The sequence below is a fragment of the Pseudophryne corroboree genome, chromosome 4 (assembly GCF_028390025.1).
Source record: "Pseudophryne corroboree isolate aPseCor3 chromosome 4, aPseCor3.hap2, whole genome shotgun sequence".
NCBI classification, from domain to species: Eukaryota; Metazoa; Chordata; class Amphibia; order Anura; family Myobatrachidae; genus Pseudophryne; species Pseudophryne corroboree.
The window spans coordinates 23,486,280-23,509,739 of record NC_086447.1 but is presented as its reverse complement, the minus strand read 5'-3'; the positions used below and the strand labels follow the sequence as shown (position 1 = coordinate 23,509,739).

The 23,460-nt window shown below is 36.7% G+C and overlaps 19 non-coding genes across 19 annotated transcripts; 17 read left to right on the top strand and 2 right to left on the bottom strand.

Moving 5' to 3' along the window:
* The first annotated feature begins 1,059 nt into the window (after positions 1-1,059).
* Positions 1,060-1,131, top strand: TRNAM-CAU (transfer RNA methionine (anticodon CAU)). The gene has a single exon. It is a non-coding gene; the product is annotated as a tRNA-Met (tRNA).
* Positions 1,132-2,225: 1,094 nt separating this feature from the next.
* On the top strand, positions 2,226-2,297 carry TRNAM-CAU (transfer RNA methionine (anticodon CAU)). Its single transcript has one exon. It is a non-coding gene; the product is annotated as a tRNA-Met (tRNA).
* An 834-nt stretch (positions 2,298-3,131) lies between these two features.
* TRNAN-GUU (transfer RNA asparagine (anticodon GUU)) lies at positions 3,132-3,205 on the bottom strand. Its single transcript has one exon. It is a non-coding gene; the product is annotated as a tRNA-Asn (tRNA).
* Positions 3,206-3,391: 186 nt separating this feature from the next.
* On the top strand, positions 3,392-3,463 carry TRNAM-CAU (transfer RNA methionine (anticodon CAU)). The gene has a single exon. It is a non-coding gene; the product is annotated as a tRNA-Met (tRNA).
* A 2,262-nt stretch (positions 3,464-5,725) lies between these two features.
* On the top strand, positions 5,726-5,797 carry TRNAM-CAU (transfer RNA methionine (anticodon CAU)). The gene has a single exon. It is a non-coding gene; the product is annotated as a tRNA-Met (tRNA).
* A 1,095-nt stretch (positions 5,798-6,892) lies between these two features.
* TRNAM-CAU (transfer RNA methionine (anticodon CAU)) lies at positions 6,893-6,964 on the top strand. The gene has a single exon. It is a non-coding gene; the product is annotated as a tRNA-Met (tRNA).
* A 1,094-nt stretch (positions 6,965-8,058) lies between these two features.
* Positions 8,059-8,130, top strand: TRNAM-CAU (transfer RNA methionine (anticodon CAU)). Its single transcript has one exon. It is a non-coding gene; the product is annotated as a tRNA-Met (tRNA).
* Positions 8,131-8,964: 834 nt separating this feature from the next.
* Positions 8,965-9,038, bottom strand: TRNAN-GUU (transfer RNA asparagine (anticodon GUU)). The gene has a single exon. It is a non-coding gene; the product is annotated as a tRNA-Asn (tRNA).
* Positions 9,039-9,224: 186 nt separating this feature from the next.
* On the top strand, positions 9,225-9,296 carry TRNAM-CAU (transfer RNA methionine (anticodon CAU)). The gene has a single exon. It is a non-coding gene; the product is annotated as a tRNA-Met (tRNA).
* Positions 9,297-11,558: 2,262 nt separating this feature from the next.
* Positions 11,559-11,630, top strand: TRNAM-CAU (transfer RNA methionine (anticodon CAU)). The gene has a single exon. It is a non-coding gene; the product is annotated as a tRNA-Met (tRNA).
* Positions 11,631-12,725: 1,095 nt separating this feature from the next.
* On the top strand, positions 12,726-12,797 carry TRNAM-CAU (transfer RNA methionine (anticodon CAU)). Its single transcript has one exon. It is a non-coding gene; the product is annotated as a tRNA-Met (tRNA).
* Positions 12,798-13,891: 1,094 nt separating this feature from the next.
* Positions 13,892-13,963, top strand: TRNAM-CAU (transfer RNA methionine (anticodon CAU)). The gene has a single exon. It is a non-coding gene; the product is annotated as a tRNA-Met (tRNA).
* A 1,094-nt stretch (positions 13,964-15,057) lies between these two features.
* TRNAM-CAU (transfer RNA methionine (anticodon CAU)) lies at positions 15,058-15,129 on the top strand. Its single transcript has one exon. It is a non-coding gene; the product is annotated as a tRNA-Met (tRNA).
* Positions 15,130-16,224: 1,095 nt separating this feature from the next.
* Positions 16,225-16,296, top strand: TRNAM-CAU (transfer RNA methionine (anticodon CAU)). Its single transcript has one exon. It is a non-coding gene; the product is annotated as a tRNA-Met (tRNA).
* A 1,095-nt stretch (positions 16,297-17,391) lies between these two features.
* TRNAM-CAU (transfer RNA methionine (anticodon CAU)) lies at positions 17,392-17,463 on the top strand. Its single transcript has one exon. It is a non-coding gene; the product is annotated as a tRNA-Met (tRNA).
* A 1,095-nt stretch (positions 17,464-18,558) lies between these two features.
* TRNAM-CAU (transfer RNA methionine (anticodon CAU)) lies at positions 18,559-18,630 on the top strand. The gene has a single exon. It is a non-coding gene; the product is annotated as a tRNA-Met (tRNA).
* Positions 18,631-19,725: 1,095 nt separating this feature from the next.
* Positions 19,726-19,797, top strand: TRNAM-CAU (transfer RNA methionine (anticodon CAU)). Its single transcript has one exon. It is a non-coding gene; the product is annotated as a tRNA-Met (tRNA).
* A 2,261-nt stretch (positions 19,798-22,058) lies between these two features.
* Positions 22,059-22,130, top strand: TRNAM-CAU (transfer RNA methionine (anticodon CAU)). The gene has a single exon. It is a non-coding gene; the product is annotated as a tRNA-Met (tRNA).
* Positions 22,131-23,224: 1,094 nt separating this feature from the next.
* TRNAM-CAU (transfer RNA methionine (anticodon CAU)) lies at positions 23,225-23,296 on the top strand. Its single transcript has one exon. It is a non-coding gene; the product is annotated as a tRNA-Met (tRNA).
* Positions 23,297-23,460: the final 164 nt, after the last annotated feature.

The window sequence follows — 23,460 nt, the reverse complement described above, 5'->3', positions numbered from 1 at the left end:
AACTGGGATTGATATTTTGACTCTTTTATTTTTACTTAAAGTACAATAACTTTTAACATTTTAATTTGTTTTAATAGTATATTGACAGCATTGTTTTCTTTCAGAAATCCACTTAATTTTCTGTACCCTATTACTGAAATGGTAATTGACAAAAACAAGCTACATTGTCACCAGAAGAGCAATGCAAAATGTACAATTGATATTTCAAAATCATCTTTCCAGCTTGAATTTCAATGATGCATTGGGGCAACGATTTTGTGAGAAACATCTTCACCCTTAAAGAAAGATTTTCTTAACTTCTTACCTGTGTGCTGATTAGATATCACCTGGTTTTCACATTAAACAGATTCCCACTTGAGAAAGCAGCAAGGATGCAGTGAGGTTTATGTTTCCTGGTGTCAACCTGTATTATTTCAGTGGACATTGTAATGAGGATGCATCTTGCTGCCTTTCCAATGAAGCAAGTTTTAATCAGTAATAGGTGAAAAACCATTCCTACAAAGGTGTTAATCAGAGACTTGGCTTTGTGGACACTTTTCAGAGAGCAAATGTGTTAGCATAAAAATAAAGCCATAAAATGGAGAGCTGATTAATCACTCAATTGGATTTCTCTGCCTGCATAATTTTTTTTCTCTGCAACCCCATGCTAAATTGTGTTTCCTGTTTTTTATAAAATGACTTCATCAAATCTGACTCTGATTGCATCAGAGAAGGCCAGATACCCTACACTATAAGAGGTGGTTTGAAATTTTGACTTGTCTACTTAAAGATCACCAAAATTTGATCACACGGTCAATAACATTCCTGGGTGGGATTGAACCACCAACCTTTAGGTTAACAGCCGAATGCGCTTACCGATTGCGCCACAGAGACAGCTTGCAAAAGCATGTACTGACAAAGGCTAAAAAGCATTCATCTAGAAAGTTTCCTAGAAAAAGGTTAAAAAGGCAATAATCTGGAGAGTTTTGCAAGATTTTTCTTCCATTGACCAACGAAGAAACACATTGGTACTTTCACATAATGAGTGAGTACTTCAGGATCTCTTAAACTTACATGAGCAGCAGAGTGGCGCAGCGGAAGCGTGCTGGGCCCATAACCCAGAGGTCGATGGATCGAAACCATCCTCTGCTATGTGCACTTATTTTTTTGTTAATTAAATTCTTCCAAAACTGGGATTGATATTTTGACTCTTTTATTTTTACCTAAAGTACTGTAACTTTTAACATTTTAATTTGTTTTAATAGTATATTGACAGCATTGTTTTCTTTCAGAAATCCACTTAATTTTCTTTACCCTATTACTGAAATGGTAATTGACAAAAACAAGCTACATTGTCACCAGAAGAGCAATGCAAAATGTACAATTGATATTTCAAAATCATCTTTCCAGCTTGAATTTCAATGATGCATTGGGGCAACGATTTTGTGAGAAACATCTTCACCCTTAAAGAAAGATTTTCTTAACTTCTTACCTGTGTGCTGATTAGATATCACCTGGTTTTCACATTAAACAGATTCCCACTTGAGAAAGCAGCAAGGATGCAGTGAGGTTTATGTTTCCTGGTGTCAACCTGTATTATTTCAGTGGACATTGTAATGAGGATGCATCTTGCTGCCTTTCCAATGAAGCAAGTTTTAATCAGTAATAGGTGAAAAACCATTCCTACAAAGGTGTTAATCAGAGACTTGGCTTTGTGGACACTTTTCAGAGAGCAAATGTGTTAGCATAAAAATAAAGCCATAAAATGGAGAGCTGATTAATCACTCAATTGGATTTCTCTGCCTGCATCATTTTTTTCTCTGCAACCCCATGCTAAATTGTGCTTCCTGTTTTTTATAAAATGACTTCATCAAATCTGACTCTGATTGCATCAGAGAAGGCCAGGTACCCTACACTATAAGAGGTGGTTTGAAATTTTGACTTGTCTACTTAAAGATCACCAAAATTTGATCACACGGTCAATAACATTCCTGGGTGGGATTGAACCACCAGCCTTTAGGTTAACAGCCGAATGCGCTTACCGATTGCGCCACAGAGACAGCTTGCAAAAGCATGTACTGACAAAGGCTAAAAAGCATTCATCTAGAAAGTTTCCTAGAAAAAGGTTAAAAAGGCAATAATCTGGAGAGTTTTGCAAGATTTTTCTTCCATTGACCAATGAAGAAACACATTGGTACTTTCACATGATGAAGGAGTACTTCAGGATCTCTTAAACTTACATGAGCAGCAGAGTGGCGCAGCGGAAGCGTGCTGGGCCCATAACCCAGAGGTCGATGGATCGAAACCATCCTCTGCTACGTGCACTTATTTTTTTGTTAATTAAATTCTTCCAAAAATGGGATTGATATTTTGACTCTTTTATTTTTACCTAAAGTACAGTAACTTTTAACATTTTAATTTGTTTTAATAGTATATTGACAGCATTGTTTTCTTTCAGAAATCCACTTAATTTTCTTTACCCTATTACTGAAATGGTAATTGACAAAAACAAGCTACATTGTCACCAGAAGAGCAATGCAAAATGTACAATTGATATTTCAAAATCATCTTTCCAGCTTGAATTTCAATGATGCATTGGGGCAACGATTTTGTGAGAAACATCTTCACCCTTAAAGAAAGATTTTCTTAACTTCTTACCTGTGTGCTGATTAGATATCACCTGGTTTTCACATTAAACAGATTCCCACTTGAGAAAGCAGCAAGGATGCAGTTAGGTTTATGTTTCCTGGTGTCAACCTGTATTATTTCAGTTGACATTGTAATGAGGATGCATCTTGCTGCCTTTCCAATGAAGCAAGTTTTAATCAGTAATAGGTGAAAAACCATTCCAACAAAGGTGTTAATCAGAGACTTGGCTTTGTGGACACTTTTCAGAGAGCAAATGTGTTAGCATAAAAATAAAGCCATAAAATGGAGAGCTGATTAATCACTCAATTGGATTTCTCTGCCTGCATCATTTTTTTCTCTGCAACCCCATGCTAAATTGTGCTTCCTGTTTTTTATAAAATGACTTCATCAAATCTGACTCTGATTGCATCAGAGAAGGCCAGGTACCCTACACTATAAGAGGTGGTTTGACATTTTGACTTGTCTACTTAAAGATCACCAAAATTTGATCACACGGTCAGTTACGTCCCTGGGTGGGATTGAACCACCAACCTTTAGGTTAACAGCCGAATGCGCTTACCGATTGCGCCACAGAGACAGCTTGCAAAAGCATGTACTGACAAAGGCTAAAAAGCATTCATCTAGAAAGTTTCCTAGAAAAAGGTTAAAAAGGCAATAATCTGGAGAGTTTTGCAAGATTTTTCTTCCATTGACCAACGAAGAAACACATTGGTACTTTCACATAATGAGTGAGTACTTCAGGATCTCTTACACTAACATGAGCAGCAGAGTGGCGCAGCGGAAGCGTGCTGGGCCCATAACCCAGAGGTCGATGGATCGAAACCATCCTCTGCTATGTGCACTTATTTTTTGGTTAATTAAATTCTTCCAAAACTGGGATTGATATTTTGATTCTTTTATTTTTACTTAAAGTACAATAACTTTTAACATTTTAATTTGTTTTAATAGTATATTGACAGCATTGTTTTCTTTCAGAAATCCACTTAATTTTCTTTACTCTATTACTGAAATGGTAATTGACAAAAACAAGCTATATTGTCACTTGAAGAGCAATGCAAAATGTACAATTGATATTTCAAAATCATCTTTCCAGCTTGAATTTCAATGATGCATTGGGGCAACGATTTTGTGAGAAACATCTTCACCCTTAAAGAAAGATTTTCTTAACTTCTTACCTGTGTGCTGATTAGATATCACCTGGTTTTCACATTAAACAGATTCCCACTTGAGAAAGCAGCAAGGATGCAGTGAGGTTTATGTTTCCTGGTGTCAACCTGTATTATTTCAGTGGACATTGTAATGAGGATGCATCTTGCTGCCTTTCCAATGAAGCAAGTTTTAATCAGTAATAGGTGAAAAACCATTCCTACAAAGGTGTTAATCAGAGACTTGGCTTTGTGGACACTTTTCAGAGAGCAAATGTGTTAGCATAAAAATAAAGCCATAAAATGGAGAGCTGATTAATCACTCAATTGGATTTCTCTGCCTGCATAATTTTTTTTCTCTGCAACCCCATGCTAAATTGTGCTTCCTGTTTTTTATAAAATGACTTAATCAAATCTGACTCTGGTTGCATCAGAGAAGGCCAGATACCCTACACTATAAGAGGTGGTTTGAAATTTTGACTTGTCTACTTAAAGATCACCAAAATTTGATCACACGGTCAATAACATTCCTGGGTGGGATTGAACCACCAACCTTTAGGTTAACAGCCGAACGCGCTCACAGATTGCACCACAGAGACAGCTTGCAAAAGCTTGTACTGACAAAGGCTAAAAAGCATTCATCTAGAAAGTTTCCTAGAAAAAGGTTAAAAAGGCTATAATCTGGAGAGTTTTGCAAGATTTTTCTTCCATTGACCAACGAAGAAACACATTGGTACTTTCACATGATGAGTGAGTACTTCAGGATCTCTGACACTAACATGAGCAGCAGAGTGGCGCAGCGGAAGCGTGCTGGGCCCATAACCCAGAGGTCAATGGATCGAAACCATCCTGTGCTATGTGCACTTATTTTTTTGTTAATTAAATTCTTCCAAAACTGGGATTGATATTTTGACTCTTTTATTTTTACTTAAAGTACAATAACTTTTAACATTTTAATTTGTTTTAATAGTATATTGACAGCATTGTTTTCTTTCAGAAATCCACTTAATTTTCTGTACCCTATTACTGAAATGGTAATTGACAAAAACAAGCTACATTGTCACCAGAAGAGCAATGCAAAATGTACAATTGATATTTCAAAATCATCTTTCCAGCTTGAATTTCAATGATGCATTGGGGCAACGATTTTGTGAGAAACATCTTCACCCTTAAAGAAAGATTTTCTTAACTTCTTACCTGTGTGCTGATTAGATATCACCTGGTTTTCACATTAAACAGATTCCCACTTGAGAAAGCAGCAAGGATGCAGTGAGGTTTATGTTTCCTGGTGTCAACCTGTATTATTTCAGTGGACATTGTAATGAGGATGCATCTTGCTGCCTTTCCAATGAAGCAAGTTTTAATCAGTAATAGGTGAAAAACCATTCCTACAAAGGTGTTAATCAGAGACTTGGCTTTGTGGACACTTTTCAGAGAGCAAATGTGTTAGCATAAAAATAAAGCCATAAAATGGAGAGCTGATTAATCACTCAATTGGATTTCTCTGCCTGCATAATTTTTTTTCTCTGCAACCCCATGCTAAATTGTGCTTCCTGTTTTTTATAAAATGACTTCATCAAATCTGACTCTGATTGCATCAGAGAAGGCCAGATACCCTACACTATAAGAGGTGGTTTGAAATTTTGACTTGTCTACTTAAAGATCACCAAAATTTGATCACACGGTCAATAACATTCCTGGGTGGGATTGAACCACCAACCTTTAGGTTAACAGCCGAATGCGCTTACCGATTGCGCCACAGAGACAGCTTGCAAAAGCATGTACTGACAAAGGCTAAAAAGCATTCATCTAGAAAGTTTCCTAGAAAAAGGTTAAAAAGGCAATAATCTGGACAGTTTTGCAAGATTTTTCTTCCATTGACCAATGAAGAAACACATTGGTACTTTCACATGATGAGTGAGTACTTCAGGATCTCTGACACTAACATGAGCAGCAGAGTGGCGCAGCGGAAGCGTGCTGGGCCCATAACCCAGAGGTCGATGGATCGAAACCATCCTCTGCTATGTGCACTTATTTTTTGGTTAATTAAATTCTTCCAAAACTGGGATTGATATTTTGACTCTTTTATTTTTACTTAAAGTACAATAACTTTTAACATTTTAATTTGTTTTAATAGTATATTGACAGCATTGTTTTCTTTCAGAAATCCACTTAATTTTCTTTACCCTATTACTGAAATGGTAATTGACAAAAACAAGCTATATTGTCACCAGAAGAGCAATGCAAAATGTACAATTGATATTTCAAAATCATCTTTCCAGCTTGAATTTCAATGATGCATTGGGGCAACGATTTTGTGAGAAACATCTTCACCCTTAAAGAAAGATTTTCTTAACTTCTTACCTGTGTGCTGATTAGATATCACCTGGTTTTCACATTAAACAGATTCCCACTTGAGAAAGCAGCAAGGATGCAGTGAGGTTTATGTTTCCTGGTGTCAACCTGTATTATTTCAGTGGACATTGTAATGAGGATGCATCTTGCTGCCTTTCCAATGAAGCAAGTTTTAATCAGTAATAGGTGAAAAACCATTCCTACAAAGGTGTTAATCAGAGACTTGGCTTTGTGGACACTTTTCAGAGAGCAAATGTGTTAGCATAAAAATAAAGCCATAAAATGGAGAGCTGATTAATCACTCAATTGGATTTCTCTGCCTGCATAATTTTTTTTCTCTGCATCCCCATGCTAAATTGTGCTTCCTGTTTTTTATAAAATGACTTCATCAAATCTGACTCTGATTGCATCAGAGAAGGCCAGATACCCTACACTATAAGAGGTGGTTTGAAATTTTGACTTGTCTACTTAAAGATCACCAAAATTTGATCACACGGTCAATTACGTCCCTGGGTGGGATTAAACCACCAACCTTTCGGTTAACAGCCGAACGCGCTAACAGATTGCACCACAGAGACAGCTTGCAAAAGCATGTACTGACAAAGGCTAAAAAGCATTCATCTAGAAAGTTTCCTAGAAAAAGGTTAAAAAGGCAATAATCTGGAGAGTTTTGCAAGATTTTTCTTCCATTGACCAACGAAGAAACACATTGGTACTTTCACATAATGAGTGAGTACTTCAGGATCTCTTAAACTTACATGAGCAGCAGAGTGGCGCAGCGGAAGCGTGCTGGGCCCATAACCCAGAGGTCGATGGATCGAAACCATCCTCTGCTATGTGCACTTATTTTTTTGTTAATTAAATTCTTCCAAAACTGGGATTGATATTTTGACTCTTTTATTTTTACCTAAAGTACAGTAACTTTTAACATTTTAATTTGTTTTAATAGTATATTGACAGCATTGTTTTCTTTCAGAAATCCACTTAATTTTCTTTACCCTATTACTGAAATGGTAATTGACAAAAACAAGCTACATTGTCACCAGAAGAGCAATGCAAAATGTACAATTGATATTTCAAAATCATCTTTCCAGCTTGAATTTCAATGATGCATTGGGGCAACGATTTTGTGAGAAACATCTTCACCCTTAAAGAAAGATTTTCTTAACTTCTTACCTGTGTGCTGATTAGATATCACCTGGTTTTCACATTAAACAGATTCCCACTTGAGAAAGCAGCAAGGATGCAGTGAGGTTTATGTTTCCTGGTGTCAACCTGTATTATTTCAGTGGACATTGTAATGAGGATGCATCTTGCTGCCTTTCCAATGAAGCAAGTTTTAATCAGTAATAGGTGAAAAACCATTCCTACAAAGGTGTTAATCAGAGACTTGGCTTTGTGGACACTTTTCAGAGAGCAAATGTGTTAGCATAAAAATAAAGCCATAAAATGGAGAGCTGATTAATCACTCAATTGGATTTCTCTGCCTGCATCATTTTTTTCTCTGCAACCCCATGCTAAATTGTGCTTCCTGTTTTTTATAAAATGACTTCATCAAATCTGACTCTGATTGCATCAGAGAAGGCCAGGTACCCTACACTATAAGAGGTGGTTTGAGATTTTGACTTGTCTACTTAAAGATCACCAAAATTTGATCACACGGTCAATAACATTCCTGGGTGGGATTGAACCACCAGCCTTTAGGTTAACAGCCGAATGCGCTTACCGATTGCGCCACAGAGACAGCTTGCAAAAGCATGTACTGACAAAGGCTAAAAAGCATTCATCTAGAAAGTTTCCTAGAAAAAGGTTAAAAAGGCAATAATCTGGAGAGTTTTGCAAGATTTTTCTTCCATTGACCAATGAAGAAACACATTGGTACTTTCACATGATGAAGGAGTACTTCAGGATCTCTTAAACTTACATGAGCAGCAGAGTGGCGCAGCGGAAGCGTGCTGGGCCCATAACCCAGAGGTCGATGGATCGAAACCATCCTCTGCTACGTGCACTTATTTTTTTGTTAATTAAATTCTTCCAAAAATGGGATTGATATTTTGACTCTTTTATTTTTACCTAAAGTACAGTAACTTTTAACATTTTAATTTGTTTTAATAGTATATTGACAGCATTGTTTTCTTTCAGAAATCCACTTAATTTTCTTTACCCTATTACTGAAATGGTAATTGACAAAAACAAGCTACATTGTCACCAGAAGAGCAATGCAAAATGTACAATTGATATTTCAAAATCATCTTTCCAGCTTGAATTTCAATGATGCATTGGGGCAACGATTTTGTGAGAAACATCTTCACCCTTAAAGAAAGATTTTCTTAACTTCTTACCTGTGTGCTGATTAGATATCACCTGGTTTTCACATTAAACAGATTCCCACTTGAGAAAGCAGCAAGGATGCAGTTAGGTTTATGTTTCCTGGTGTCAACCTGTATTATTTCAGTTGACATTGTAATGAGGATGCATCTTGCTGCCTTTCCAATGAAGCAAGTTTTAATCAGTAATAGGTGAAAAACCATTCCAACAAAGGTGTTAATCAGAGACTTGGCTTTGTGGACACTTTTCAGAGAGCAAATGTGTTAGCATAAAAATAAAGCCATAAAATGGAGAGCTGATTAATCACTCAATTGGATTTCTCTGCCTGCATCATTTTTTTCTCTGCAACCCCATGCTAAATTGTGCTTCCTGTTTTTTATAAAATGACTTCATCAAATCTGACTCTGATTGCATCAGAGAAGGCCAGGTACCCTACACTATAAGAGGTGGTTTGACATTTTGACTTGTCTACTTAAAGATCACCAAAATTTGATCACACGGTCAGTTACGTCCCTGGGTGGGATTGAACCACCAACCTTTAGGTTAACAGCCGAATGCGCTTACCGATTGCGCCACAGAGACAGCTTGCAAAAGCATGTACTGACAAAGGCTAAAAAGCATTCATCTAGAAAGTTTCCTAGAAAAAGGTTAAAAAGGCAATAATCTGGAGAGTTTTGCAAGATTTTTCTTCCATTGACCAACGAAGAAACACATTGGTACTTTCACATAATGAGTGAGTACTTCAGGATCTCTTACACTAACATGAGCAGCAGAGTGGCGCAGCGGAAGCGTGCTGGGCCCATAACCCAGAGGTCGATGGATCGAAACCATCCTCTGCTATGTGCACTTATTTTTTGGTTAATTAAATTCTTCCAAAACTGGGATTGATATTTTGATTCTTTTATTTTTACTTAAAGTACAATAACTTTTAACATTTTAATTTGTTTTAATAGTATATTGACAGCATTGTTTTCTTTCAGAAATCCACTTAATTTTCTTTACTCTATTACTGAAATGGTAATTGACAAAAACAAGCTATATTGTCACTTGAAGAGCAATGCAAAATGTACAATTGATATTTCAAAATCATCTTTCCAGCTTGAATTTCAATGATGCATTGGGGCAACGATTTTGTGAGAAACATCTTCACCCTTAAAGAAAGATTTTCTTAACTTCTTACCTGTGTGCTGATTAGATATCACCTGGTTTTCACATTAAACAGATTCCCACTTGAGAAAGCAGCAAGGATGCAGTGAGGTTTATGTTTCCTGGTGTCAACCTGTATTATTTCAGTGGACATTGTAATGAGGATGCATCTTGCTGCCTTTCCAATGAAGCAAGTTTTAATCAGTAATAGGTGAAAAACCATTCCTACAAAGGTGTTAATCAGAGACTTGGCTTTGTGGACACTTTTCAGAGAGCAAATGTGTTAGCATAAAAATAAAGCCATAAAATGGAGAGCTGATTAATCACTCAATTGGATTTCTCTGCCTGCATAATTTTTTTTCTCTGCAACCCCATGCTAAATTGTGCTTCCTGTTTTTTATAAAATGACTTAATCAAATCTGACTCTGGTTGCATCAGAGAAGGCCAGATACCCTACACTATAAGAGGTGGTTTGAAATTTTGACTTGTCTACTTAAAGATCACCAAAATTTGATCACACGGTCAATAACATTCCTGGGTGGGATTGAACCACCAACCTTTAGGTTAACAGCCGAACGCGCTCACAGATTGCACCACAGAGACAGCTTGCAAAAGCTTGTACTGACAAAGGCTAAAAAGCATTCATCTAGAAAGTTTCCTAGAAAAAGGTTAAAAAGGCTATAATCTGGAGAGTTTTGCAAGATTTTTCTTCCATTGACCAACGAAGAAACACATTGGTACTTTCACATGATGAGTGAGTACTTCAGGATCTCTGACACTAACATGAGCAGCAGAGTGGCGCAGCGGAAGCGTGCTGGGCCCATAACCCAGAGGTCAATGGATCGAAACCATCCTGTGCTATGTGCACTTATTTTTTTGTTAATTAAATTCTTCCAAAACTGGGATTGATATTTTGACTCTTTTATTTTTACTTAAAGTACAATAACTTTTAACATTTTAATTTGTTTTAATAGTATATTGACAGCATTGTTTTCTTTCAGAAATCCACTTAATTTTCTGTACCCTATTACTGAAATGGTAATTGACAAAAACAAGCTACATTGTCACCAGAAGAGCAATGCAAAATGTACAATTGATATTTCAAAATCATCTTTCCAGCTTGAATTTCAATGATGCATTGGGGCAACGATTTTGTGAGAAACATCTTCACCCTTAAAGAAAGATTTTCTTAACTTCTTACCTGTGTGCTGATTAGATATCACCTGGTTTTCACATTAAACAGATTCCCACTTGAGAAAGCAGCAAGGATGCAGTGAGGTTTATGTTTCCTGGTGTCAACCTGTATTATTTCAGTGGACATTGTAATGAGGATGCATCTTGCTGCCTTTCCAATGAAGCAAGTTTTAATCAGTAATAGGTGAAAAACCATTCCTACAAAGGTGTTAATCAGAGACTTGGCTTTGTGGACACTTTTCAGAGAGCAAATGTGTTAGCATAAAAATAAAGCCATAAAATGGAGAGCTGATTAATCACTCAATTGGATTTCTCTGCCTGCATAATTTTTTTTCTCTGCAACCCCATGCTAAATTGTGCTTCCTGTTTTTTATAAAATGACTTCATCAAATCTGACTCTGATTGCATCAGAGAAGGCCAGATACCCTACACTATAAGAGGTGGTTTGAAATTTTGACTTGTCTACTTAAAGATCACCAAAATTTGATCACACGGTCAATAACATTCCTGGGTGGGATTGAACCACCAACCTTTAGGTTAACAGCCGAATGCGCTTACCGATTGCGCCACAGAGACAGCTTGCAAAAGCATGTACTGACAAAGGCTAAAAAGCATTCATCTAGAAAGTTTCCTAGAAAAAGGTTAAAAAGGCAATAATCTGGACAGTTTTGCAAGATTTTTCTTCCATTGACCAATGAAGAAACACATTGGTACTTTCACATGATGAGTGAGTACTTCAGGATCTCTGACACTAACATGAGCAGCAGAGTGGCGCAGCGGAAGCGTGCTGGGCCCATAACCCAGAGGTCGATGGATCGAAACCATCCTCTGCTATGTGCACTTATTTTTTGGTTAATTAAATTCTTCCAAAACTGGGATTGATATTTTGACTCTTTTATTTTTACTTAAAGTACAATAACTTTTAACATTTTAATTTGTTTTAATAGTATATTGACAGCATTGTTTTCTTTCAGAAATCCACTTAATTTTCTTTACCCTATTACTGAAATGGTAATTGACAAAAACAAGCTATATTGTCACCAGAAGAGCAATGCAAAATGTACAATTGATATTTCAAAATCATCTTTCCAGCTTGAATTTCAATGATGCATTGGGGCAACGATTTTGTGAGAAACATCTTCACCCTTAAAGAAAGATTTTCTTAACTTCTTACCTGTGTGCTGATTAGATATCACCTGGTTTTCACATTAAACAGATTCCCACTTGAGAAAGCAGCAAGGATGCAGTGAGGTTTATGTTTCCTGGTGTCAACCTGTATTATTTCAGTGGACATTGTAATGAGGATGCATCTTGCTGCCTTTCCAATGAAGCAAGTTTTAATCAGTAATAGGTGAAAAACCATTCCTACAAAGGTGTTAATCAGAGACTTGGCTTTGTGGACACTTTTCAGAGAGCAAATGTGTTAGCATAAAAATAAAGCCATAAAATGGAGAGCTGATTAATCACTCAATTGGATTTCTCTGCCTGCATAATTTTTTTTCTCTGCATCCCCATGCTAAATTGTGCTTCCTGTTTTTTATAAAATGACTTCATCAAATCTGACTCTGATTGCATCAGAGAAGGCCAGATACCCTACACTATAAGAGGTGGTTTGAAATTTTGACTTGTCTACTTAAAGATCACCAAAATTTGATCACACGGTCAATTACGTCCCTGGGTGGGATTAAACCACCAACCTTTCGGTTAACAGCCGAACGCGCTAACAGATTGCACCACAGAGACAGCTTGCAAAAGCATGTACTGACAAAGGCTAAAAAGCATTCATCTAGAAAGTTTCCTAGAAAAAGGTTAAAAAGGCAATAATCTGGAGAGTTTTGCAAGATTTTTCTTCCATTGACCAACGAAGAAACACATTGGTACTTTCACATAATGAGTGAGTACTTCAGGATCTCTTAAACTTACATGAGCAGCAGAGTGGCGCAGCGGAAGCGTGCTGGGCCCATAACCCAGAGGTCGATGGATCGAAACCATCCTCTGCTATGTGCACTTATTTTTTTGTTAATTAAATTCTTCCAAAACTGGGATTGATATTTTGACTCTTTTATTTTTACCTAAAGTACAGTAACTTTTAACATTTTAATTTGTTTTAATAGTATATTGACAGCATTGTTTTCTTTCAGAAATCCACTTAATTTTCTTTACCCTATTACTGAAATGGTAATTGACAAAAACAAGCTACATTGTCACCAGAAGAGCAATGCAAAATGTACAATTGATATTTCAAAATCATCTTTCCAGCTTGAATTTCAATGATGCATTGGGGCAACGATTTTGTGAGAAACATCTTCACCCTTAAAGAAAGATTTTCTTAACTTCTTACCTGTGTGCTGATTAGATATCACCTGGTTTTCACATTAAACAGATTCCCACTTGAGAAAGCAGCAAGGATGCAGTGAGGTTTATGTTTCCTGGTGTCAACCTGTATTATTTCAGTGGACATTGTAATGAGGATGCATCTTGCTGCCTTTCCAATGAAGCAAGTTTTAATCAGTAATAGGTGAAAAACCATTCCTACAAAGGTGTTAATCAGAGACTTGGCTTTGTGGACACTTTTCAGAGAGCAAATGTGTTAGCATAAAAATAAAGCCATAAAATGGAGAGCTGATTAATCACTCAATTGGATTTCTCTGCCTGCATCATTTTTTTCTCTGCAACCCCATGCTAAATTGTGCTTCCTGTTTTTTATAAAATGACTTCATCAAATCTGACTCTGATTGCATCAGAGAAGGCCAGGTACCCTACACTATAAGAGGTGGTTTGAGATTTTGACTTGTCTACTTAAAGATCACCAAAATTTGATCACACGGTCAATAACATTCCTGGGTGGGATTGAACCACCAGCCTTTAGGTTAACAGCCGAATGCGCTTACCGATTGCGCCACAGAGACAGCTTGCAAAAGCATGTACTGACAAAGGCTAAAAAGCATTCATCTAGAAAGTTTCCTAGAAAAAGGTTAAAAAGGCAATAATCTGGAGAGTTTTGCAAGATTTTTCTTCCATTGACCAATGAAGAAACACATTGGTACTTTCACATGATGAAGGAGTACTTCAGGATCTCTTAAACTTACATGAGCAGCAGAGTGGCGCAGCGGAAGCGTGCTGGGCCCATAACCCAGAGGTCGATGGATCGAAACCATCCTCTGCTACGTGCACTTATTTTTTTGTTAATTAAATTCTTCCAAAAATGGGATTGATATTTTGACTCTTTTATTTTTACCTAAAGTACAGTAACTTTTAACATTTTAATTTGTTTTAATAGTATATTGACAGCATTGTTTTCTTTCAGAAATCCACTTAATTTTCTTTACCCTATTACTGAAATGGTAATTGACAAAAACAAGCTACATTGTCACCAGAAGAGCAATGCAAAATGTACAATTGATATTTCAAAATCATCTTTCCAGCTTGAATTTCAATGATGCATTGGGGCAACGATTTTGTGAGAAACATCTTCACCCTTAAAGAAAGATTTTCTTAACTTCTTACCTGTGTGCTGATTAGATATCACCTGGTTTTCACATTAAACAGATTCCCACTTGAGAAAGCAGCAAGGATGCAGTTAGGTTTATGTTTCCTGGTGTCAACCTGTATTATTTCAGTTGACATTGTAATGAGGATGCATCTTGCTGCCTTTCCAATGAAGCAAGTTTTAATCAGTAATAGGTGAAAAACCATTCCAACAAAGGTGTTAATCAGAGACTTGGCTTTGTGGACACTTTTCAGAGAGCAAATGTGTTAGCATAAAAATAAAGCCATAAAATGGAGAGCTGATTAATCACTCAATTGGATTTCTCTGCCTGCATCATTTTTTTCTCTGCAACCCCATGCTAAATTGTGCTTCCTGTTTTTTATAAAATGACTTCATCAAATCTGACTCTGATTGCATCAGAGAAGGCCAGGTACCCTACACTATAAGAGGTGGTTTGACATTTTGACTTGTCTACTTAAAGATCACCAAAATTTGATCACACGGTCAGTTACGTCCCTGGGTGGGATTGAACCACCAACCTTTAGGTTAACAGCCGAATGTGCTTACCGATTGCGCCACAGAGACAGCTTGCAAAAGCATGTACTGACAAAGGCTAAAAAGCATTCATCTAGAAAGTTTCCTAGAAAAAGGTTAAAAAGGCAATAATCTGGAGAGTTTTGCAAGATTTTTCTTCCATTGACCAACGAAGAAACACATTGGTACTTTCACATAATGAGTGAGTACTTCAGGATCTCTTACACTAACATGAGCAGCAGAGTGGCGCAGCGGAAGCGTGCTGGGCCCATAACCCAGAGGTCGATGGATCGAAACCATCCTCTGCTATGTGCACTTATTTTTTGGTTAATTAAATTCTTCCAAAACTGGGATTGATATTTTGATTCTTTTATTTTTACTTAAAGTACAATAACTTTTAACATTTTAATTTGTTTTAATAGTATATTGACAGCATTGTTTTCTTTCAGAAATCCACTTAATTTTCTTTACTCTATTACTGAAATGGTAATTGACAAAAACAAGCTATATTGTCACTTGAAGAGCAATGCAAAATGTACAATTGATATTTCAAAATCATCTTTCCAGCTTGAATTTCAATGATGCATTGGGGCAACGATTTTGTGAGAAACATCTTCACCCTTAAAGAAAGATTTTCTTAACTTCTTACCTGTGTGCTGATTAGATATCACCTGGTTTTCACATTAAACAGATTCCCACTTGAGAAAGCAGCAAGGATGCAGTGAGGTTTATGTTTCCTGGTGTCAACCTGTATTATTTCAGTGGACATTGTAATGAGGATGCATCTTGCTGCCTTTCCAATGAAGCAAGTTTTAATCAGTAATAGGTGAAAAACCATTCCTACAAAGGTGTTAATCAGAGACTTGGCTTTGTGGACACTTTTCAGAGAGCAAATGTGTTAGCATAAAAATAAAGCCATAAAATGGAGAGCTGATTAATCACTCAATTGGATTTCTCTGCCTGCATAATTTTTTTTCTCTGCAACCCCATGCTAAATTGTGCTTCCTGTTTTTTATAAAATGACTTAATCAAATCTGACTCTGGTTGCATCAGAGAAGGCCAGATACCCTACACTATAAGAGGTGGTTTGAAATTTTGACTTGTCTACTTAAAGATCACCAAAATTTGATCACACGGTCAATAACATTCCTGGGTGGGATTGAACCACCAACCTTTAGGTTAACAGCCGAACGCGCTAACAGATTGCACCACAGAGACAGCTTGCAAAAGCTTGTACTGACAAAGGCTAAAAAGCATTCATCTAGAAAGTTTCCTAGAAAAAGGTTAAAAAGGCAATAATCTGGAGAGTTTTGCAAGATTTTTCTTCCATTGACCAATGAAGAAACACATTGGTACTTTCACATGATGAAGGAGTACTTCAGGATCTCTTAAACTTACATGAGCAGCAGAGTGGCGCAGCGGAAGCGTGCTGGGCCCATAACCCAGAGGTTGATGGATCGAAACCATCCTCTGCTATGTGCACTTATTTTTTTGTTAATTAAATTCTTCCAAAACTGGGATTGATATTTTGACTCTTTTATTTTTACCTAAAGTACAGTAACTTTTAACATTTTAATTTGTTTTAATAGTATATTGACAGCATTGTTTTCTTTCAGAAATCCACTTAATTTTCTTTACCCTATTACTGAAATGGTAATTGACAAAAACAAGCTACATTGTCACCAGAAGAGCAATGCAAAATGTACAATTGATATTTCAAAATCATCTTTCCAGCTTGAATTTCAATGATGCATTGGGGCAACGATTTTGTGAGAAACATCTTCACCCTTAAAGAAAGATTTTCTTAACTTCTTACCTGTGTGCTGATTAGATATCACCTGGTTTTCACATTAAACAGATTCCCACTTGAGAAAGCAGCAAGGATGCAGTTAGGTTTATGTTTCCTGGTGTCAACCTGTATTATTTCAGTGGACATTGTAATGAGGATGCATCTTGCTGCCTTTCCAATGAAGCAAGTTTTAATCAGTAATAGGTGAAAAACCATTCCTACAAAGGTGTTAATCAGAGACTTGGCTTTGTGGACACTTTTCAGAGAGCAAATGTGTTAGCATAAAAATAAAGCCATAAAATGGAGAGCTGATTAATCACTCAATTGGATATCTCTGCCTGCATAATTTTTTTTCTCTGCATCCCCATGCTAAATTGTGCTTCCTGTTTTTTATAAAATGACTTAATCAAATCTGACTCTGATTGCATCAGAGAATGCCAGATACCCTACACTATAAGAGGTGGTTTGAAATTTTGACTTGTCTACTTAAAGATCACCAAAATTTGATCACACGGTCAATAACATTCCTGGGTGGGATTGAACCACCAGCCTTTAGGTTAACAGCCGAATGCGCTTACCGATTGCGCCACAGAGACAGCTTGCAAAAGCATGTACTGACAAAGGCTAAAAAGCATTCATCTAGAAAGTTTCCTAGAAAAAGGTTAAAAAGGCAATAATCTGGAGAGTTTTGCAAGATTTTTCTTCCATTGACCAATGAAGAAACACATTGGTACTTTCACATGATGAAGGAGTACTTCAGGATCTCTTAAACTTACATGAGCAGCAGAGTGGCGCAGCGGAAGCGTGCTGGGCCCATAACCCAGAGGTCGATGGATCGAAACCATCCTCTGCTATGTGCACTTATTTTTTGGTTAATTAAATTCTTCCAAAACTGGGATTGATATTTTGACTCTTTTATTTTTACTTAAAGTACAATAACTTTTAACATTTTAATTTGTTTTAATAGTATATTGACAGCATTGTTTTCTTTCAGAAATCCACTTAATTTTCTTTACTCTATTACTGAAATTGTAATTGACAAAAACAAGCTATATTGTCACCAGAAGAGCAATGCAAAATGTACAATTGATATTTCAAAATCATCTTTCCAGCTTGAATTTCAATGATGCATTGGGGCAACGATTTTGTGAGAAACATCTTCACCCTTAAAGAAAGATTTTCTTAACTTCTTACCTGTGTGCTGATTAGATATCACCTGGTTTTCACATTAAACAGATTCCCACTTGAGAAAGCAGCAAGGATGCAGTGAGGTTTATGTTTCCTGGTGTCAACCTGTATTATTTCAGTGGACATTGTAATGAGGATGCATCTTGCTGCCTTTCCAATGAAGCAAGTTTTAATCAGTAATAGGTGAAAAACCATTCCTACAAAGGTGTTAATCAGAGACTTGGCTTTGTGGACACTTTTCAGAGAGCAAATGTGTTAGCATAAAAATAAAGCCATAAAATGGAGAGCTGATTAATCACTCAATTGGATTTCTCTGCCTGCATAATTTTTTTTCTCTGCAACCCCATGCTAAATTGTGCTTCCTGTTTTTTATAAAATGACTTAATCAAATCTGACTCTGGTTGCATCAGAGAAGGCCAGATACCCTACACTATAAGAGGTGGTTTGAAATTTTGACTTGTCTACTTAAAGATCACCAAAATTTGATCACACGGTCAATAACATTCCTGGGTGGGATTGAACCACCAACCTTTAGGTTAACAGCCGAACGCGCTAACAGATTGCACCACAGAGACAGCTTGCAAAAGCTTGTACTGACAAAGGCTAAAAGGCATTCATCTAGAAAGTTTCCTAGAAAAAGGTTAAAAAGGCAATAATCTGGAGAGTTTTGCAAGATTTTTCTTCCATTGACCAACGAAGAAACACATTGGTACTTTCACATAATGCGTAAGTACTTCAGGATCTCTGACACTAACATGAGCAGCAGAGTGGCGCAGCGGAAGCGTGCTGGGCCCATAACCCAGAGGTCGATGGATCGAAACCATCCTCTGCTATGTGCACTTATTTTTTGGTTAATTAAATTCTTCCAAAACTGGGATTGATATTTTGACTCTTTTATTTTTACTTAAAGTACAATAACTTTTAACATTTTAATTTGTTTTAATAGTATATTGACAGCATTGTTTTCTTTCAGAAATCCACTTAATTTTCTTTACCCTATTACTGAAATGGTAATTGACAAAAACAAGCTATATTGTCACCAGAAGAGCAATGCAAAATGTACAATTGATATTTCAAAATCATCTTTCCATCTTGAATTTCAATGATGCATTGGGGCAACGATTTTGTGAGAAACATCTTCACCCTTAAAGAAAGATTTTCTTAACTTCTTACCTGTGTGCTGATTAGATATCACCTGGCTTTCACATTAAACAGATTCCCACTTGAGAAAGCAGCAAGGATGCAGTGAGGTTTATGTTTCCTGGTGTCAACCTGTATTATTTCAGTGGACATTGTAATGAGGATGCATCTTGCTGCCTTTCCAATGAAGCAAGTTTTAATCAGTAATAGGTGAAAAACCATTCCTACAAAGGTGTTAATCAGAGACTTGGCTTTGTGGACACTTTTCAGAGAGCAAATGTGTTAGCATAAAAATAAAGCCATAAAATGGAGAGCTGATTAATCACTCAATTGGATTTCTCTGCCTGCATCATTTTTTTCTCTGCAACCCCATGCTAAATTGTGCTTCCTGTTCTTTTATAAAATGACTTCATCAAATCTGACTCTGATTGCATCAGAGAAGGCCAGGTACCCTACACTATAAGAGGTGGTTTGAAATTTTGACTTGTCTACTTAAAGATCACCAAAATTTGATCACACGGTCAATAACATTCCTGGGTGGGATTGAACCACCAGCCTTTAGGTTAACAGCCGAATGCGCTTACCGATTGCGCCACAGAGACAGCTTGCAAAAGTATGTACTGACAAAGGCTAAAAAGCATTCATCTAGAAAGTTTCCAAGAAAAAGGTTAAAAAGGCAATAATCTGGAGAGTTTTGCAAGATTTTTCTTCCATTGACCAATGAAGAAACACATTGGTACTTTCACATGATGAAGGAGTACTTCAGGATCTCTTAAACTTACATGAGCAGCAGAGTGGCGCAGCGGAAGCGTGCTGGGCCCATAACCCAGAGGTCGATGGATCGAAACCATCCTCTGCTACGTGCACTTATTTTTTTGTTAATTAAATTCTTCCAAAACTGGGATTGATATTTTGACTCTTTTATTTTTACCTAAAGTACAGTAACTTTTAACATTTTAATTTGTTTTAATAGTATATTGACAGCATTGTTTTCTTTCAGAAATCCACTTAATTTTCTTTACCCTATTACTGAAATGGTAATTGACAAAAACAAGCTACATTGTCACCAGAAGAGCAATGCAAAATGTACAATTGATATTTCAAAATCATCTTTCCAGCTTGAATTTCAATGATGCATTGGGGCAACGATTTTGTGAGAAACATCTTCACCCTTAAAGAAAGATTTTCTTAACTTCTTACCTGTGTGCTGATTAGATATCACCTGGTTTTCACATTAAACAGATTCCCACTTGAGAAAGCAGCAAGGATGCAGTTAGGTTTATGTTTCCTGGTGTCAACCTGTATTATTTCAGTGGACATTGTAATGAGGATGCATCTTGCTGCCTTTCCAATGAAGCAAGTTTTAATCAGTAATAGGTGAAAAACCATTCCTACAAAGGTGTTAATCAGAGACTTGGCTTTGTGGACACTTTTCAGAGAGCAAATGTGTTAGCATAAAAATAAAGCCATAAAATGGAGAGCTGATTAATCACTCAATTGGATTTCTCTGCCTGCATCATTTTTTTCTCTGCAACCCCATGCTAAATTGTGCTTCCTGTTTTTTATAAAATGACTTCATCAAATCTGACTCTGATTGCATCAGAGAAGGCCAGGTACCCTACACTATAAGAGGTGGTTTGACATTTTGACTTGTCTACTTAAAGATCACCAAAATTTGATCACACGGTCAATAACATTCCTGGGTGGGATTGAACCACCAACCTTTAGGTTAACAGCCGAATGCGCTTACCGATTGCGCCACAGAGACAGCTTGCAAAAGCATGTACTGACAAAGGCTAAAAAGCATTCGTCTAGAAAGTTTCCTAGAAAAAGGTTAAAAAGGCAATAATCTGGAGAGTTTTGCAAGATTTTTCTTCCATTGACCAACGAAGAAACACATTGGTACTTTCACATAATGAGTGAGTACTTCAGGATCTCTGACACTAACATGAGCAACAGAGTGGCGCAGCGGAAGCGTGCTGGGCCCATAACCCAGAGGTCGATGGATCGAAACCATCCTCTGCTATGTGCACTTATTTTTTGGTTAATTAAATTCTTCCAAAACTGGGATTGATATTTTGACTCTTTTATTTTTACTTAAAGTACAATAACTTTTAACATTTTAATTTGTTTTAATAGTATATTGACAGCATTGTTTTCTTTCAGAAATCCACTTAATTTTCTTTACTCTATTACTGAAATGGTAATTGACAAAAACAAGCTATATTGTCACCTGAAGAGCAATGCAAAATGTACAATTGATATTTCAAAATCATCTTTCCAGCTTGAATTTCAATGATGCATTGGGGCAACGATTTTGTGAGAAACATCTTCACCCTTAAAGAAAGATTTTCTTAACTTCTTACCTGTGTGCTGATTAGATATCACCTGGTTTTCACATTAAACAGATTCCCACTTGAGAAAGCAGCAAGGATGCAGTGAGGTTTATGTTTCCTGGTGTCAACCTGTATTATTTCAGTGGACATTGTAATGAGGATGCATCTTGCTGCCTTTCCAATGAAGCAAGTTTTAATCAGTAATAGGTGAAAAACCATTCCTACAAAGGTGTTAATCAGAGACTTGGCTTTGTGGACACTTTTCAGAGAGCAAATGTGTTAGCATAAAAATAAAGCCATAAAATGGAGAGCTGATTAATCACTCAATTGGATTTCTCTGCCTGCATAATTTTTTTTCTCTGCAACCCCATGCTAAATTGTGCTTCCTGTTTTTTATAAAATGACTTAATCAAATCTGACTCTGGTTGCACCAGAGAAGGCCAGATACCCTACACTATAAGAGGTGGTTTGAAATTTTGACTTGTCTACTTAAAGATCACCAAAATTTGATCACACGGTCAATAACATTCCTGGGTGGGATTGAACCACCAACCTTTAGGTTAACAGCCAAACGCGCTAACAGATTGCACCACAGAGACAGCTTGCAAAAGCTTGTACTGACAAAGGCTAAAAAGCATTCATCTAGAAAGTTTCCTAGAAAAAGGTTAAACAGGCAATAATCTGGAGAGTTTTGCAAGATTTTTCTTCCATTGACCAATGAAGAAACACATTGGTACTTTCACATGATGAAGGAGTACTTCAGGATCTCTTAAACTTACATGAGCAGCAGAGTGGCGCAGCGGAAGCGTGCTGGGCCCATAACCCAGAGGTCGATGGATCGAAACCATCCTCTGCTATGTGCACTTATTTTTTTGTTAATTAAATTCTTCCAAAACTGGGATTGATATTTTGACTCTTTTATTTTTACCTAAAGTACAGTAACTTTTAACATTTTAATTTGTTTTAATAGTATATTGACAGCATTGTTTCTTTCAGAAATCCACTTAATTTTCTTTACCCTATTACTGAAATGGTAATTGACAAAAACAAGCTACATTGTCACCAGAAGAGCAATGCAAAATGTACAATTGATATTTCAAAATCATCTTTCCAGCTTGAATTTCAATGATGCATTGGGGCAACGATTTTGTGAGAAACATCTTCACCCTTAAAGAAAGATTTTCTTAACTTCTTACCTGTGTGCTGATTAGATATCACCTGGTTTTCACATTAAACAGATTCCCACTTGAGAAAGCAGCAAGGATGCAGTTAGGTTTATGTTTCCTGGTGTCAACCTGTATTATTTCAGTGGACATTGTAATGAGGATGCATCTTGCTGCCTTTCCAATGAAGCAAGTTTTAATCAGTAATAGGTGAAAAACCATTCCTACAAAGGTGTTAATCAGAGACTTGGCTTTGTGGACACTTTTCATAGAGCAAATGTGTTAGCATAAAAATAAAGCCATAAAATGGAGAGCTGATTAATCACTCAATTGGATTTCTCTGCCTGCATAATTTTTTTTCTCTGCATCCCCATGCTAAATTGTGCTTCCTGTTTTTTATAAAATGACTTAATCAAATCTGACTCTGATTGCATCAGAGAATGCCAGATACCCTACACTATAAGAGGTGGTTTGAAATTTTGACTTGTCTACTTAAAGATCACCAAAATTTGATCACACGGTCAATTACGTCCCTGGGTGGGATTAAACCACCAACCTTTCGGTTAACAGTCGAACGCGCTAACAGATTGCACCACAGAGACAGCTTGCAAAAGCTTGTACTGACAAAGGCTAAAAAGCATTCATCTAGAAAGTTTCCTAGAAAAAGGTTAAAAAGGCAATAATCTGGAGAGTTTTGCAAGATTTTTCTTCCATTGACCAATGAAGAAACACATTGGTACTTTCACATGATGAAGGAGTACTTCAGGATCTCTTAAACTTACATGAGCAGCAGAGTGGCGCAGCGGAAGCGTGCTGGGCCCATAACCCAGAGGTCGATGGATCGAAACCATCCTCTGCTATGTGCACTTATTTTTTTGTTAATTAAATTCTTCCAAAACTGGGATTGATATTTTGACTCTTTTATTTTTACCTAAAGTACAATAACTTTTAACATTTTAATTTGTTTTAATAGCATATTGACAGCATTGTTTTCTTTCAGAAATCCACTTAATTTTCTTTACCC